We start from the raw sequence: 17,217 nt of genomic DNA, 5'->3' as shown, positions 1-17,217 counted from the left end.
TCTCCGATATCCGATCCAGTAATTTAGGTCAGTATCGGACCGATACCGATACGTAATATCGGATCGGTCCATCTCTACTACACTGATCTACCACGTTAGTAAAGCTGGTGTTCTGGTGGTGGAGGGAGACCTCGGATCATGTTCTGGTTTTGGAGCAGTGATCTGCTGATGGTTCAGTTTAATGAGCTTCTTCAAAATCATTCCTGACATCACCACTGAAAGGACGTCCATGAAAACAGACTGAAAATTACTGATATGTTCACAGTCTGAGAGTTTAAAACTTGACAAAGTTGATTCAGATGAAGTTATTTGAGCAGAAACTCCTGGATCTTTATCCTGTGTTGATCTAATCCTTCATGGTTCCTCCACAGAGTGGACCAGCAGAGCTCAGAGGTTCCCAGTGGTCAGTCTGCCCAGCAGCATCAAACACAGCTGGACTCCATATTTATGGTCTGTACATGTACAACAACTACTGTTACATCTGTTCTGTTCACAGTCATCTCCATGCTGCTCTTTGTAGACCAGTGGATCGTCAGTGTGTCCAACATGGATCTGATGTTTGGCTCCATGATTTCAGTCTGATTGGCTCATTCATAAATATTCTGTTCCAGCTGCTGGAGGACAACATCATCACTTTTGTGAAGAACGAGCTGAAGAAGATCCAGAAGGTTCTGAGTCCAGGTTACCCAGAATGCTTAGAGAGTCAGAGGAGCAGCAGCAGAGAGGCATTTGTGAAGATCACAGTGGACTTCCTGAGGAGAATGAAGCAGGAGGAGCTGGCTGACCGTCTGCAGAGCAGTAAGAGGATTTATCTAAAGATTTAAGTTGCTGGATAAATGAACATTTTCCAGAGATGGAAGATGGAGCAACATGTTTTAAAGATTAGTTCTTTTTGGAATTAAGTGTTTATTTTTCTTCTCATTCAGAACTTCAAGCTCCAGTTTGTCATCGTAACCTTAAATCCACCCTGAAGAAGAAGTTCCAGTGTGTGTTTGAGGGCATCGCTAAAGCAGGAAACCCAACCCTCCTGAATCAGATCTACACAGAGCTCTACATCACAGAGGGAGGGACTGCAGAGGTCAATGATGAACATGAGGTCAGACAGATTGAAACAGCATCCAGGAAACCAGACAGACCAGAAACAACCATCAGACAAGAAGACATCTTTAAAGCCTCACCTGGAAGAGATGAAGCAATCAGAACAGTGCTGACAAAGGGAGTGGCTGGCATTGGGAAAACAGTCTTAACACAGAAATACAGCCTGGACTGGGCTGAAGACAAAGCCAACCAGGACATCCAGTTCATATTTCCATTCACTTTCAGAGAGCTGAATGTGCTGAAAGAGGAAAAGTTCAGCTTGGTGGGACTTGTTCATCACTTCTTTACTGAAACCAAAGAAGCAGGAATCTGCAGCTTTGAAGACTTCCAGGTTGTGTTCATCTTTGATGGTCTGGATGAGTGTCGACTTCCTCTGGACTTCCACAAAACTACAATCCTAACTGACCCTAGAAAGTCCACCTCAGTGGATGTGCTGTTGATAAACCTCATCAGGGGGAAACTGCTTCCCTCTGCTCGCCTCTGGATAACCACACGACCTGCAGCAGCCAATCAGATCCCTCCTGACTGTGTCGGCATGGTGACAGAGGTCAGAGGGTTCACTGACCCACAGAAGGAGGAGTACTTCAGGAAGAGATTCAGAGATGAGGAGCAGGCCAGCAGGATCATCTCCCACATCAAGACATCACGAAGCCTCCACATCATGTGCCACATCCCAGTCTTCTGCTGGATCACTGCTACAGTTCTGGAGGATGTGCTGGAAACCAGAGAGGGAGGACAGCTGCCCAACACCCTGACTGAGATGTACATCCACTTCCTGGTGGTTCAGGCCAAAGTGAAGAAGGTCAAGTATGATGGAGGAGCTGAGACAGATCCACACTGGAGTCCAGAGAGCAGGAAGATGATGGAGTCTCTGGGAAAACTGGCTTTTGATCAGCTGCAGAAAGGAAACCTGATCTTCTATGAATCAGACCTGACAGAGTGTGGCATCGATATCAGAGCAGCCTCAGTGTACTCAGGAGTGTTCACACAGATCTTTAAAGAGGAGAGAGGACTGTACCAGGACAAGGTGTTCTGCTTCATCCATCTGAGTGTTCAGGAGTTTCTGGCTGCTCTTCATGTCCATCTGACCTTCATCAACTCTGGACTCAATCTGCTGGAACAACAACAAACAACCTCCCAGAAGTCTGAAACAGGAGATTCTGCAAAGAAACACTTCTACCAGAGTGCTGTGAACAAGGCCTTACAGAGTCCAAATGGACACCTGGACTTGTTCCTCCGCTTCCTCCTGGGTCTTTCACTGCAGACCAATCAGACTCTCCTACGAGGTCTGCTGACACAGACAGGAAGTAGCTCACAGACCAATCAGGAAACAGTCCAGTACATCAAGAAGAAGCTCAGTGAGAATCTGTCTGCAGAGAAAAGCATCAATCTGATCCACTGTCTGAATGAACTGAATGATCGTTCTCTAGTGGAGGAGATCCAACAATACAGGACTTCAGGAAGTCTCTCCACAGGCAAACTGTCTCCTGCTCAGTGCTCAGCTCTGACCTTCATCTTACTGTCATCAGAAGAAGATCTGGATGAGTTTGACTTTAAGAAATACTCTGCTTCAGAGAAGGCTCTTCTGAGAATGCTGCCAGTGGTCAAAGGCTCCAACAAAGCTCTGTAAGTAAACATGCTGTCATCGCTTCATTGTTAAAATCATGGGAAATAAATCAGAAATGCTGAGTTCAAAGAGCACTGTAACATTTTTTTAAAATAGTGAATTAAATGATCATCTGTCACTCAGTAAATATATGGTAGTTTTAATGTTTCACTCCAGCATTTCTAAAACACACTTTGTTCTGTAACTCTTATCAAAGGACAATCCAGACCCAGCCTATAAGAACATGAGCTCTGATGCTTCAGCCCCTCTGACAGGTTTATTATCCTCAGCTTGTTCACTTGTCTCCAACTCCAGGAGTTTGGTTGTTTTATTCTAAAGCACAAACTTCAGCTACCAGACTTCACCTACATCTTTTTCTGATGTTCATAATTTAAGTTCAAGTTTGTATCTCACTTTCAGTGCACACTCTCCCTTTTTAAATATAAATCTCTGCTGTGCTGTCATGTTTTCATCCCGTATGGAGGGAGAAACTCGGTCTTCATTACTGAAATTGCCTCTAAGGTCGTGTTTGTTGTCAGTAACCATATGTAACTGTAAGGCTTCCATAACCAGTGTTCCCACAGAATTACTCTCTGGGTCCTCTACAGTTTCCTCCCACTGTCCACAGACATGCAGTTAGATTACCTGGTGATCTAAACTTCATGCAGGTGTGAGTGAGAGTGGTTGTCTGTCCCTCTGTGGGCTTAGTGGAAGAGACTGGATGGATCTCCTCTTTGTCTTTGATATATCCTGACAGCAAGCATTCTCCATGAAGTCTGCATTTTCAATTTAATTCAATTCAATTTTATTTATATAGCTCCAAATCACAACAAAAGTCGCCTCAAGGCACTTCATGGATACAGAGAAAAACTCAACAGTCATATGACCCCCTATGAGCAAGCACTTTGGCGACAGTGGGAAGGAAAAACTCCCTTTTAACAGGAAGAAACCTCCAGCAGAACCAGGCTCAGGGAGGGGCGGGGCCATCTGATGCGACCGGTTGGGTTGAGAGAAGGAAGAAATGATTTCAGCTCATTTCCTTTATACACACCTTTAACAGGAAGAGTTTTATACAGCTAGTGTTTAAAATCCAGTGTTCTTCACAGTACACAGGTAATGAGCATAATGATTATTGAATTAGTAAAATTTTCTAAAATAATTGTTTTAGTTAATATTGTATGATAGTGTACACAGAATTATTAGCTCAGTAGGCAGAGTGGTCGCCCCATGATCATAAGGTCAGGGGTCGAATCCACCGAATAGTTACCTTGTGGTACCCCTGAGCAAGGTTCCATCAAGGTACCAATCGTGTGCACTGGACTGGTAGCACTCATAGTCTCATAGGTTTAAAATTAAAAAAAAGGGTTCAACATATAAACAAATTTAATTTGATCACATATATTCTTTGTTGTTTTTTGTTTTGGTTTTTTCCCTTTCTCTCACAGACTGAGCAGCTGTAACGTCTCAGAGGAAGGCTGTGAAAATCTGTTGTCAGTGGTCAGCTCCCAGTCCTGTAGTCTGAGAGAGCTGGACCTGAGTACCAACAGCCTGAAGGCTTCAGCAGTAAAGCTTCTGTCTGCTGCAGTGGAGAGTCCACACGCCAAACTGAATGTTCTGAGGTCAGATCAATTTGTATTCTGTTTAGTTCTGTTTGTTTGTGTTTGATGTTGTTTTTGTTTATGTCTTTATCCAGTTATCCTTGTTTCATAGCATTTTTATTCATTTCCAAGTTAAGGTAAACTTATACTAACCTGCTCAGCACAAGTCAATAAGCTATTGCACCCTGATTACACTTTAACAACAATCTTTATTCATGTTTTTATCTTCAGACTTAACATCTGTGAACTCTCAGAGGAAAACTGTGAAGCTCTGTCCTCAGTTCTCAGCTCGCAGTCCTCTAGTCTGACAGAGCTGGACCTGAGTATCAGAAAGCTGCAGGATTCAGGAGTGAAGCTTCTGTCTGCTGGACTACAACGTTTAAACTGTAAACTGAATACTCTGAGGTCAGATCAGAAAACATTTAGTTTTTAGAATTATTAATTAAAGTTCATACATATGATGTTGTATCTTAGTATGTTTATGTTTCCTTTAAAAATAGAAAGTCAACATTTAATGTTGTGAAATGTATTAACAAACTCTACATGAGTATTTGTTGTATAGACTGCCTTTTATTTTTCAGACTGAGTGGCTGTAACCTGTCAGAGAGAAGCTGTGAAGCTCTGTCCTCAGTCCTCAGCTCCCAGTCCTCCAGTCTGAGAGAGCTGGACCTGAGTAACTCTGACCTGCAGGATTCAGGAGTGAAGCTTCTGTCCGCTGGACTAAAGAGTTCACAGTGTGCAGTGGAAACTCTCAGGTCAGGATTCAAACTTTTCCACAGATGATCATTTGAAATGTGACTTATATTATTGTATAAACAGGTAACTTTTATACAGCTGTCAAGTGAACTTTTATTCACATTTGAGTGGATAATTGGACTCTGAATTACTAAAAGTTGTTATAGTCATGTCTCTGTTTATTTAAAAAAATACTTCATGCACTGCCTAATTTAAAGATTTAGGCTCCTTTGGGCCCATAATATATATATTTGATTTCTTTGTGAATGAAATTAGGAGGACATTGGTGACTACTGATTGGCTCGCTGTTTGTTTTTTATTCACAGTACTTAATTTTAAAGGCTGATTTCTCAAAATGAGACGTTTATCTTTTCGTCTACAACACTTGGAGCCACCAAATCTTCTTGCTTGATTTATTCATTACAGTTTAATTTAAAGAATATTAGACTCGTAACATAATAAATATATTTATTTCACTTCTTCTTGAGAGAAAGAAAGGGATGACTGGGTGAGCTCCAGTGGTTCATCCCAGCAGAGAGAGCGGCACACTGGGCTGCAAATGATCACAGTAGTAATGGCCATAGTTTGATAAAACAGGCAGTCTTACCCTGTAGATAATACAGGGTTCTGGTGCCGATGTGGGGGAGGGGAGTCGCCCGGTACTAACTACATACTACTAACTACCTCATCCAGATGTCTTCCCTACTAAACCTGATAAGAAGTAACTGCAGTAGCCTTATAGGTCAAATCAGTTTCACCTGTTAAAGGTAGCTCCACTATTAATGGTGTCACTTGTTATTTCTGGGATGAGTTTAGTAGCCTGAACAGCTGCTCAAAGGAAAGGTTATTTTTATTATTATTATTATTTAATTATTAAGTCCGGGGGAACCTGCAAGAGCTGTTTGCACAAAGAATAATACTCAGACTTTTAGGTTTTATCGTTTTACACAAGGTTTAAAAATGAATGTCCACAATTGAATTGCAAAAATTGTTATTGAGCTAATACTGATGTAGTTGTTATCTTTGGTAAGGAGAGGTTGGAGGAAGAATGAGCACAGTCAGGCATATTCATAAAAATTCACAAGGGCTTCCGGTTAAAGTAAGATCAGCTGATTACCTCAAAACAAATTGTTTGCTATAGAACGCAGCTCCCACTCTTCATTAATATCATGTACTGTAACTTCCAAGTAACCATGGTTACCCAGCCACGCCCAGTAGTCTCCAGAGAGACCAACAGCTGGTGCACGTTGTAACGCTGTGGCTGATAGTCTCTCCTTTTTCTACAGCTCATGTGTTCTTCTTGTGATGGTGCGTCTTGAGGCTCATACATGCCATCATTTGTTGATCCTAAGAACGTTCCTCAGACCGACTTCTTCAACAACACTAATCGGCCTGCAGTTTGTAGCTACTCACTTCACTGTGGTGTTTGTTAGCTTGTCTTTCTTTGGTTTATCTAGACTCCTCCCACAAGCTGATCCTACGTAGTCTGCTCAAGCCTCCCACTGCTGTTTGTGTGGGTGGTTTGTTTGCTGCCATCAACTGCGTGTAATGCATTTAAGTGATACTTCAGACATGAAGTACTCCGACAAGAAAAAACTCAACTTTGCTTAAAAATACCTTTAGTTGTATCAACACTGCCCTCTGGAATAATTAGACTTTGGTGACAAACTCGTGTGATCTCCATGTTTCCTTTGTTGGACTGTGGGCGAGTGTCAGAACTGAATGTACTGAGTAACATGTAGAGTTTAAATATGTGTCAGTTCCAGTTTTAGAGCTCTAAAGTGCAGCTATCATGTTAGGAATATGTTAGGAATAGACAGGAACACTGAGCACACTGAGGTCAAATCTTTATTTATCCAGTTCATCTGTAGGCTGAGCTCAGTCCATCCATTTAGTGAAATGATGTTTAAAGGTCTCCTTGTTCTGTGAGCGTGCACAGATCCTGAAGCAGAAAGCCTGCGTTAACAGAGAAATGATCATCACTGTGATGATGCTCACCATCTCTGACTGGGATTTGAGGTTTTGTCAAAGCAGCAAAGAAAGCCTGGCTATGTTGGACTGGGTGTGGCAGCAGCTCCCAGTTTGAGTTCAGGAGACAGACACCCTCTCTACTTTGAAGATCAGCTTCTAACTTTCCTTTTTGATAAAACTTATAGTTAGAGCTGGATCAGGTGACCCTGAACCATCCCTTAGTTATACTGCCATAGAGATGGATAACAGACGGACTGTTGTTTTGTGTGTCTGCAGTCTGTCAGGCTGTCTGATCACAGAGGAAGGCTGTACTTCTCTGGCCTCAGCTCTGAGCTCCAACCCCTCCCATCTGAGAGAGCTGGACCTGAGCTACAATCATCCAGGTCCTGCTCAGGAATGAAGCTGCTCTCGGCTGGACTGAAGGATCCAGGCTGGAGACTGGACACTCTCAGGTATGGAGAGAATGTCTGATAGAGGAGGAAGAGCTGGAAACATTTCCTGTGCCCTTCACTCACTTCCTGTTTGTTTCCTGCAGATGACACATGAACAATCACACATGCAGTAATATTTTCAGGGACAGACACACTAGTCTAGCTGGATAGTTCATGGATATTTATGTAGGGGGTCTCCAAGGAGTCTGTTTGCAGGAACATTAATGATAACTGATATGTTGAGAGTTTCATTAAAAGTAGACCTACAGTTAGGTCCATAAATATTTGGACAGAGACAACATTTTGTAACTTTAGATACACTTTATTAGGTCACAGGTGATACCTGAGATAGTGGCCACTGTGTACCTAATAAGCTGTCAGCCATGTATATGTTTCCCATGCTGTATGTCCACAGTCACTAGTGATGGGATTTCCGGCTCTTTTTAGAGATCCGGCTCTTTCGGCTCGGCTCACTAAAAAGAGCCGGCTCTTTCGGCTCCGAACCGGCTCTTCAGGTTGTTTTGTTGCTTTAATTAATTTATTATTCACAATAATATAGAATTATGCACAAAATGAATTACTAACGTAAAAAAGTGGTTTTATTTATATATGTTTATATATAAATATATGCAGTGGCCCCTAGAGACAAAACATGTACAAACTCCAAAACACATTTCTAGCATGAACTGAACTTCCAAAGCAGAGCTACTAGATCACTTAAATTACACAATTGAAAGCATGTGTGTATTGTTTGTGTATTTATACACAGGCACTCAAATATATTCAAATAATTTAAAAAAAAGTTCATCTACCTGTTACTACCACACACCAAATCCGGTCGTTGGTACTTGCTGGATTGTGTAGCCACAAGATAACAAAAGCTCAACACTGCTCCCAGCATCCTGGAGCACTTCTGTTGTCTTTTGTAAGTGTTTTGAGTTTTTATGTGCTTCTGAGTTTTTACGTGCTTTGGAGTTTGTACGTGTTTTTACGTGTTTTGGAGTTTGTACATGCTTCAGAGTTCGTACGTGATTTGAAGTTTGTACGTGCTTTGTAGGTAGGGGCCACTGTAAATATACTTTTATTTATTCACTCCACATAAAATCATATAATACAAAAATCAACTATTCACATTTCAACTTTTAACTATTTAAATTTTCAGCTTTTTCCTTTTACAAATTTAAAGTGAAACAACACAAAACACTGCAAACCACAACACAATTAAATATAAATTATAATATGAAAACAAAAAGAAACATGCACATTATCTGTCATATGGGCCTGCATGAATAAACTTAATGGATCCTTTATCATCTGCAACTGAAAATAGTTGTGGATGATTACTATACCTTTCTAATGTGACGTTGTTGTCCCTGGCTCTTTTTCTCTCTCTCCCCCTCTGGCTCTGTTCCTGTGCTACTGAGTGTAATTACCGCCCCTCCCCCTCTGCCCAGCGTAAAGCACAAGGCTCGCTTGCTGAGTGAAGCAGAAAAAAAGTGCGAGAGAGAGGCTGAGAGAAAGAAAAAAAACAACCCAGGAGCCGTCACGGCTCGCGATAAGGAGCCGGCTCTCGTCGTTCACGTCAAAGAGCCGGCTCTAAGAGCCATTTCGTTCGCGAACGACCCATCACTAACAGTCACAGTGACAGTCAGTGACACTGACAGAAGGATGAAACAAGGCTGTGAATCATTTCAGTCTGTGTGTGTGACAAAGAGGCAGACAGGAGCAGCTAACATTTGGAAATGGAAGCTTAAATAATGACAAACTCTACATTCACAGCTGAATTTGCAATAGATTTGTTATCAAGTGCACATTTAGCAGCTAATGCTAATACTGTTTTCCCTTTGCTTTCTACAACTTCAGCAGCTATTGCTAAGTAGGCCACTTTGCTCTGCTAAGGATTTGTGTGACCATGATGGAAACTCTGATAAGCTAATGCTGCTAAGCTAATACTATTTATGGGCCCTGTTAGAATCAATATTTCATTCTCATTCTGTTGTTTGAGAAGAATATTAATGTCTCACGACATTATAACACAAGAGAAAGGGGTATTAGCGTTAGGTACTAATGCTTATTCACCTCAAATTAGCTTTAGCTTCTAATGGGAGCCTACTTAGCATAAACCCTTCACATTGTTGTAATGCAAGGGAAAAGAGTCACTTATGGCAGCCTATTTAGCATTAACGTCACATCATTATAACACAAGAGAAAAGGGTATTAGCATTAGCTACTAGTGCTTATTCACCTCAAATTACCTTTAGCTACTAATGGCAGCCTACTTAACATTAACTCCTCACTAATGTAATGCTAACTCGCATCAAATTAGCAATAGTTATTAACGGTAACACACATCACATTGTTAAAATGTAAGAAAAAACATTGTTAGCATTAGCGATTTAAATTAGCATTACCTAATAACAGCAGCCTTCTTAGCATTAGCTACTCACATTGTTATGATGCAAGGGAAAATAGTTAGCATTATTTGATAATGCTAATTCACATCAAATTAGCAATAGTTATTAACGGTAACACACATCACATTGTTAAAATGTAAGAAAAAACATTGCTAGCATTAGCGATTTAAATTAGCATTACCTAATAACGGCAACCTACTTAGTATTAACTGGTCACATTGTTATAAAGCAAGAAAATATGGTATTAGCATTAGCTGCCAATTCCTATTCACCTAAAATTAGCATTACCTGCTAATGGCAGTCTACTTAGCATTAACTCCTCACTAATGTAATGCTAATTCACTTCAAATTAGCTTTAGCATTAGCTGCTAGCATCAGCCTACCTAGCACTAGCTGCTCGCATTGTTAAAAGGGAAGAGAAAACAATATTAGCATTAGCTGGTAATAATTATTCACCCCTAATTAGAATTAACCACTAATGGCAGCATACTTAGCATTAACTCCTCACATCGTTATAACTCAAATGATGCTAACTTGCATTAAATTAGACTGCTGTTATTAGCTAATGCTATTTAGAACAGGGCTCTAGAGTGCGACCAATTTGGTCGCAATTGGGTACCGGTACGCCCATAGCAAAAAGTTAGTCCATGGCAAAAAGTTAGTCTAGAGCCCTGTAGAAGTAGCTGCTCACATTGTTATAAAGCAAAGGAAAACGATATGAGCATTAGGTTCTAATGCATATTTGCCTTAAATTAGACGTAGGTGCTAATGGCGGCCTACTTAGCATTTGCACCTCAGATTGTTGTAATGCTAGGGAAAAGAGTGTTAGCATTGGCCGTTCACATTGTTATAAAGTTAAGGGAAATAGTGTTAGCATTAGCTACTCACATTGTTAAAAAGTAAGTGTTAGCATTAGTGCATAATGCTAATTCACATCAAATTAGCATTAGTTAATAACGGCAGCCTATTTAGCATTAGCAGATGATGTTGACCTTGGCCCACTGGAAAAGTTAAGAACTAAAGATTTAGGAGTGTTTCTCGATAGCTCTTTCTCATTTGAGAAACAAATGAATTATGTTATTAAAACCAGCTGTAAGGTTTATATTGTTGATTGTCATTTATGCTTAGAAATATTTACTCATATATGCTTAGAGTTGTATAATCGATTGCATGACGATAGAGGTTTGATCCTTAGTAGTCTGTAAAGACTCTGTGTGCCTTCCAGAGTGCTCTGGCATGCACACAGCACTTGGGGCCATGAGAGAGGTCGTACCCTCTCTTACTGATTTATGGTGTAGGACAGGGGTCTCAAACTCAATTTAGCTGGGGGCCGCTGCAGGCAGAGTCTGGGTGAGGCTGGGCCGCATTAGGTTTTCCACAAGTAAGGCATGGTTAAAAAATTCCAATCTTCTCAAATCTCTTTATTTTTATTTTTTAACACAAAATGTGAAAAATAAATAAACAAATAAAGAATTAATAAGAAAATAAATCAATCTGTAATACATAAATAAAATAATAATAAGATATTTTTAGTCAGTGAACTTGTGTGTTTTTTTCAGTCTTCTATATCTGCTGTGTTTAGATTGAAATGTCTGTATTAACAGTTCTATAACCTTCTTCTGAACATGAATGGAACACTGTAGAAAATGAACTGTTCTTCTGAACATGGCTTCTCTTGCCTACTCCTTGCTGCTAGAGACCTGGCAGCGTTTCCTCTCGCATAGCCGAGCCAGATTTGGCCTGAGGGAGGAAGCAGTTGCGACCCTCAGTATGTCTTGAAGATGATCATCCGTAAGTCTGGACCTGTACTTGGACTTATTGAAGTTCAAAGTGGAGAAGAGCTTTTGGCACAAGTATGTGCTACCAAAAAGGCACATGGTCCGCTTGAACATTCGGGAAAGCCGAGGGAAACTAGGGCTCAATTCTCTCAAAAATTGTCCAAGCTTGTCTGCTTTTCCACTCACCTCCCTGAACTTTGCTTTGAGTTCAGAGTTGCACTGCAGCTCAATGAGCTCCATTTGAAGCACAGAAGGGGCATCTTGCACATCAAAGGAGAAGGGGTCCACAAAACTGTGAAAGATGGCTCTGTGTGTCTTGAAGTCAGCAAATCTGGGATCAAATTCCTCCTGTAGCCTCAAAATGACATCAACATACTCGTCAGCACTGAATGGTGTGCCTGCATCCACGAGTGCCTTGCATGCTGGGAAATGGCAAAGGTTTGTCTGAGAGAGCTGAGCTTTCCAGAGCGCCAGTTTTGTGGAGAATGCTCTCACGTTGTCATAGGCAGCACTGACAAGTTGCCCCTGGCCTTGTAACGTCTTGTTCAGTACATTAAGCTCATGTGTCATATCAACAAGAAAAGCTGAGTCCATGAGCCATTTGGGATCAGTTAGCACAGGAACACTAACTCCATCCTTCTCCATGAAGGCTTCACTTCTGCTCTCAACTCAAAAAGTCTCTTTAATACATTTCCCCTGCTGAGCCAACGTACCTCAGTGAAGTCGAGCACATCCCCATATTCTGACTCCATTTCCTCTAAAAAAGCACAGAACCTTCGGTGCTTTAAGCCCCTGGATCTGATTTGGTTGATGCATTTCACAACAATAGACATCACATTGTCAAACTTCAGGCATTTGCTGCAAAGGACCTGCTGATGGATGATGCAGTGCAGAGCAATGGCCTCCTCCATGCCTTCCTCTTCCAGTTTGTTTTGTGCCACCAGTCCATGTTTCCTCCCTGTCATTGATGGCGCTCCATCTGTTGTTATTCCAACAAACCTCTTCCATGGCAAACCAACATTCTCAATGGCATCACACAGCTTGTAAATATCTGCTGAGCGGTGGTCTGGCCATGCATTGGAATTACTGTGAGCAGCTCCTCCATCACTTCAAAACTGTCATCAACACCACGGACATACATTGGGAGCTGGGCAGTGTCGGTGATGTCTGTGGTCTCATCAAGAGCGACTGAGTATACACTGAAACATTTGGCTTTCTCACACAGTTGGTCATAAATGTCACTTGACAGGTCAGAAATGCGATCTGCTGCGGTGTTGGCAGAAAGGCTGATGTTGCTAAACTGACCTTTCTTTCCCGGACAGACTATATTTGCAGCCTGCAATATGCACTTTTAGACAAATGCACCTGCTGGGCAGCAACTTAAAAAAACAACTTTTTTTGAAGTGTTGTGAACGCAGCGCGCTGGGGCGAATGTCGGCGTTTGCCCAATAGAAAGGAGGAAGCCAGCCAGGCACAGAAAGAAAGAAACACTCCAGGGCAACCCTGCTGGAACTTTGACTCATTGAGAAATGTTTCCCTGCTTGCATCAAGCCCGGCTGGTGTCCCCTGAGATCCATATCCCACCCTGATTGGTGGGTTAATTCAGCTCCGCCCACAACACTGTAAAGTGTCATACATTATCAAACTAACATTACATTTTCATATTAAGGTGGGGCCAAAAACTATCGTCCTGCGGGCCGCAATTGGCCCACGGGCCGCGAGTTTGAGACCCCTGGTGTAGGAGGACACCTGCTCTGTGTCTGGTTAAGTATAAGAGCCCTTTGTTAGGGGGACCGCTGGACTCTTAGCACCAGCTTTGGGGTCACAGGGTCACATCTGGAACACACAGACACACACAGACACACACACACACACACACACACACACAGACACACACACACACACACACACAGACACACACAGACACACACACACACGCACACAGACACACACACACACAGACACACACAGACACACACACACACACACACACACACACACACTATGCACAGACTGGTACTCTTTGTTCATACCTGTGTAAGACGTCATAATGAACTTGTGCATATTCATGTAAGCTCAATAAAGAGCAGTGTTACGAGGGAGCAGACGAGAGCGACTGAGGTCAAGTGAAGGAACGGCGCTGTCACAGTTCTCTCCCTCATCAATTGTCTGGTTCCAGCGGTGGGTCTGTGCTAGACGACCCATCAGCAGCTTTTTCCACTGGTTACCAGTACGTGGTAGAATCCACTTCCAGATCTGGTTGTCTTTAAATCTGTGAATGGATTGGCTCCATCTTATCTCTCTTTAACAAAAGAATCCAAGTGGAGCCCTCAGGTCTGCAGATAAGCAGCTTCTGACCAGAACTAGACGTAAAAACAGAGGTGAGCTTTATCGATGGCTGCAGCCAAACTCTGGAACAGTCGCCCTTCACATCAGGTCGTCACCAACACTGGACATTTTTAAAAGCCGGTTGGAAACACATTTGTACTCTGTAGCTTTCAATCCTGACCAGTCTTTATAGTCATTACTGTGTATGTTTCCTATTTTCTCTCTACTCTGTGCAGCACTTTGGCTCAAGCTGTTTTTAAATGTGCTGATAAATAAATGTAGATTTCTTTGAATAAAACAGTGGAGCCGAGCTTTGAGCTCAGTGTGTAACAGTGTGTGTGTGAGAGCCATGTAATGTCCATGTGTGCATGCTGACTGTGCTGCTCTGACCCCCCTCCTCCTTTCAGGGTGGAGCCTGCTGGAGTCCGATGGTTGAGACCAGGTCTGAGGAAGTGTAAGTGTGTTTTTAATGGGATTCATGAAAACAAAGCAGCACACATTCAACCATCTTCATCATGTCAGGAGTCATCATCAAAGTGTCAATCAATGAACAGATGATGGATCAATAACTGCAGCTGGATTGTGTTTGTTCTCTCCATCAGATTCCTGTCAACTCACAATCGACACAAACACAGTGAACACAAAGCTCCAACTGTCTGACAACAACAGGAAGGTGACACGTGTGAAGGAGGTTCAGTCATATCCTGATCATCCAGACAGATTTGATGTTTATCAGCTGCTGTGTAGAAATGGTCTGACTGGTCGCTGTTACTGGGAGGTCGAGTGGAGAGGAAGAGTTTGTATATCAGTGAGTTACAGAAGCATCAGAAGGAAAGGAGACAGTTATGAAGTTATGAAGATTACAGAGTTTAACTTCACCCTTTAAGACTGACCACAGAACCAAGTCCGCCAGAGCTTTTGTTATATTTTTACATGCTGTGGAGCCATTTGTGGGAGCATTTCAAGTTGCTATACATCAATACAACTGTTATAGCCCTAATTTTAATAATATGTATGCATTAAGTCCATAGTAACTACATAAATTGCAAAAAAACCCCTCTGCTCATCCATCTCTGTGTGTATCAGGATACATTTGGTTCATAATACACAGAAAAATCAGAGTTATTACCTGTAATAAATGTGAAAGATTCCTGCAGTGATAACCAGGCAGGACAGAAACACATCCAAGCTGTCACCACGGTAACAGCACCGCCCATCCACAGGTGAGGGGAGGAGCAAAAAGAGGGACTTTCACCATTTTATACTAAAAACACTCAACTAATGTTTCTAATATGAAACAAATAAGCCCACATTAATGTGAGCGTTTATTAAATAATAATAATGATGATTTACATATCCAGGTGGATGACTGGATATGTAAATATTATAATAATATAAATAAATATTATTATTTAACCTAACCTAACCCTAACCTCCTAACCCTGCTGGACACACATGACCCACACTAGGCTGCCTTCATCCATCCTTTCCTCCTTTACTGAGACTCTGAATCAGCATGTACAGTGGGGCAAAAAAAACTTTTCTGAATCTCGGGCAGATGAACTTCCCTGAAGTGTTTCCAGCTGGGCGTCGAGTGTTTGACCGACGCATGAAACGACACGTTTCTGAGTATTTGTGAGTATTTATCACACGGCGTGCTGCGGGGAAAAGCCTGAGAAATCCCAGTGAAGCTTCCTTCCTGCCAGTATATGAGCCCACCAACAGAGACAGGACCAGTTCATCCTCCATCACTTACTGTGTGCACACGTAGCAAATGTTAAAGTTTCAGTTCAAATGGTGGTTTTGTTTGCAGGGACTGTGAGTGGATGGAGTTCCTGGTCCTCCTCAGCTGTGAGTTCTTCCTCTGTCATGAGAACCTCAGGGGGAGAACATGTGCTCACTCTCAGCTGCTTTAACAGGAAAGAAGCTCTTTTAGATCAAAGCTGAGAAACTGTTTGTAACAGCGAACTCTGTCACCTTTCTCTCCTCAGCCTGCTGCTGGACAGGCCCATGAAGCTCTGCTGTGAAGGCTTCCATGTCCCAGGCTTCACCTTTACCTGCTGACCAACGGGAGGCGTGGCCAAAACAGCGATGGGGAGTGGAGCAGCAGGTAGCAGAGGTGAGCCTCTTGTATGCAGCCTGTTATCTGTGGGACCAGGGAGGACGTGACAGCAGATGTTGCTGATTCAACATCTGTGTGACAGCTGGAGCAGCACAGTCTGTAGGAAACATCTGTGCATGTAGGAGACACCAAGGTTTACATGGTGGAAGCAGACGACTGACTCAAGCAGCCTCACATCACAGGCTGCTGGCTACAAGCACATGACCACAGTGACTGGTTTCACTGGTGTCTGTCCCAGTCTGTGGCAGAGACACAGGAAGTCACAGACAGCCTGCACACAGCGTTTCCTCTGGAGTGTGTTTCACACCCTGTTTGTGTTTCTCACTAACATGTTGTAGTTCTTCCTGCACACAGCAGCACTTTGATCATTTCTCCTGCTTTTCTTCCTTTTCTAGCTTTTATACACTGACAGTAACACAAAACTCCAAAGTCATCATTTGAGGAGCTTCTTAAGAGTTTCTGTGAGTTTAGTGAAGTCAGCCTCTCAACAATAAGTGTGTGTGTGTTGATTATCTAATGTTCAGAGAGGACTGCACTGATGTAGCATCCAGGTGAGCAGCTTATGAGCCAACAGGGGAAATTTAGCTGTATTATTGTTGTTTAAATGTAATAATTTATGATTTCATGTTCCAATATTTCACTTTTCCCAACGTTTTGTTATCATTTGGTCTGAAAACCATGACAAACAGCAGTGTTACAGTTGTTAGCATTAGCTGCTATAGAGCACTCAGTCACTGTATTGGTGTTAGCGACATGAACATATCTGAGCTAACTGTGTGTTCCAGATGTGCAGCAAACCCAACTGTCCCTGTGTTTTCCTGCTGTAGACATTATCCCCATGATGCTGACGTCCTCTGGTGGGACGAGCTCACACGTTTATGGATTCAGATGCTAACTGGACCAGACTGGTGTCAACCTTTGTGCTATAGAAGCAAATCAAAGAAGAACCAGTTGAACCTGAGCTGTCTGTAGTGGTGACACCAACACCATGTCACCTGCACATGCTGACCCAGGGTCAGTGTTGAACCTATAAGCTGTGTCCTCACAGTTCAATATGTCCTCACTGCACAGGTCAATGACATCAGAGCTGTAATGTTGTTCCCGTCTCACTAAAACTTCTGGCATAAGGTGACTTT

The 17,217-nt window shown here is 42.3% G+C and overlaps 1 pseudogene across 1 annotated transcript; it reads left to right on the top strand.

Moving 5' to 3' along the window:
* The first annotated feature begins 395 nt into the window (after window positions 1-395).
* On the top strand, window positions 396-14,932 carry LOC308397216 (protein NLRC3-like; annotated as a pseudogene). Its single transcript, XR_013974806.1, has 8 exons — window positions 396-798; window positions 927-2,724; window positions 4,150-4,323; window positions 4,534-4,707; window positions 4,884-5,057; window positions 7,285-7,460; window positions 14,367-14,413; window positions 14,562-14,932. The product of XR_013974806.1 is annotated as a protein NLRC3-like (transcript).
* The last annotated feature ends 2,285 nt before the right edge of the window (window positions 14,933-17,217 follow it).

The sequence above is a fragment of the Rhamphochromis sp. 'chilingali' genome, assembly GCF_963969265.1.
Source record: "Rhamphochromis sp. 'chilingali' genome assembly, chromosome: 1".
Taxonomy (NCBI): domain Eukaryota; kingdom Metazoa; phylum Chordata; class Actinopteri; order Cichliformes; family Cichlidae; genus Rhamphochromis; species Rhamphochromis sp. 'chilingali'.
The sequence above is the reverse complement of the archived record's forward strand: the minus strand, read 5'-3'. Positions and strand labels throughout refer to the sequence as shown.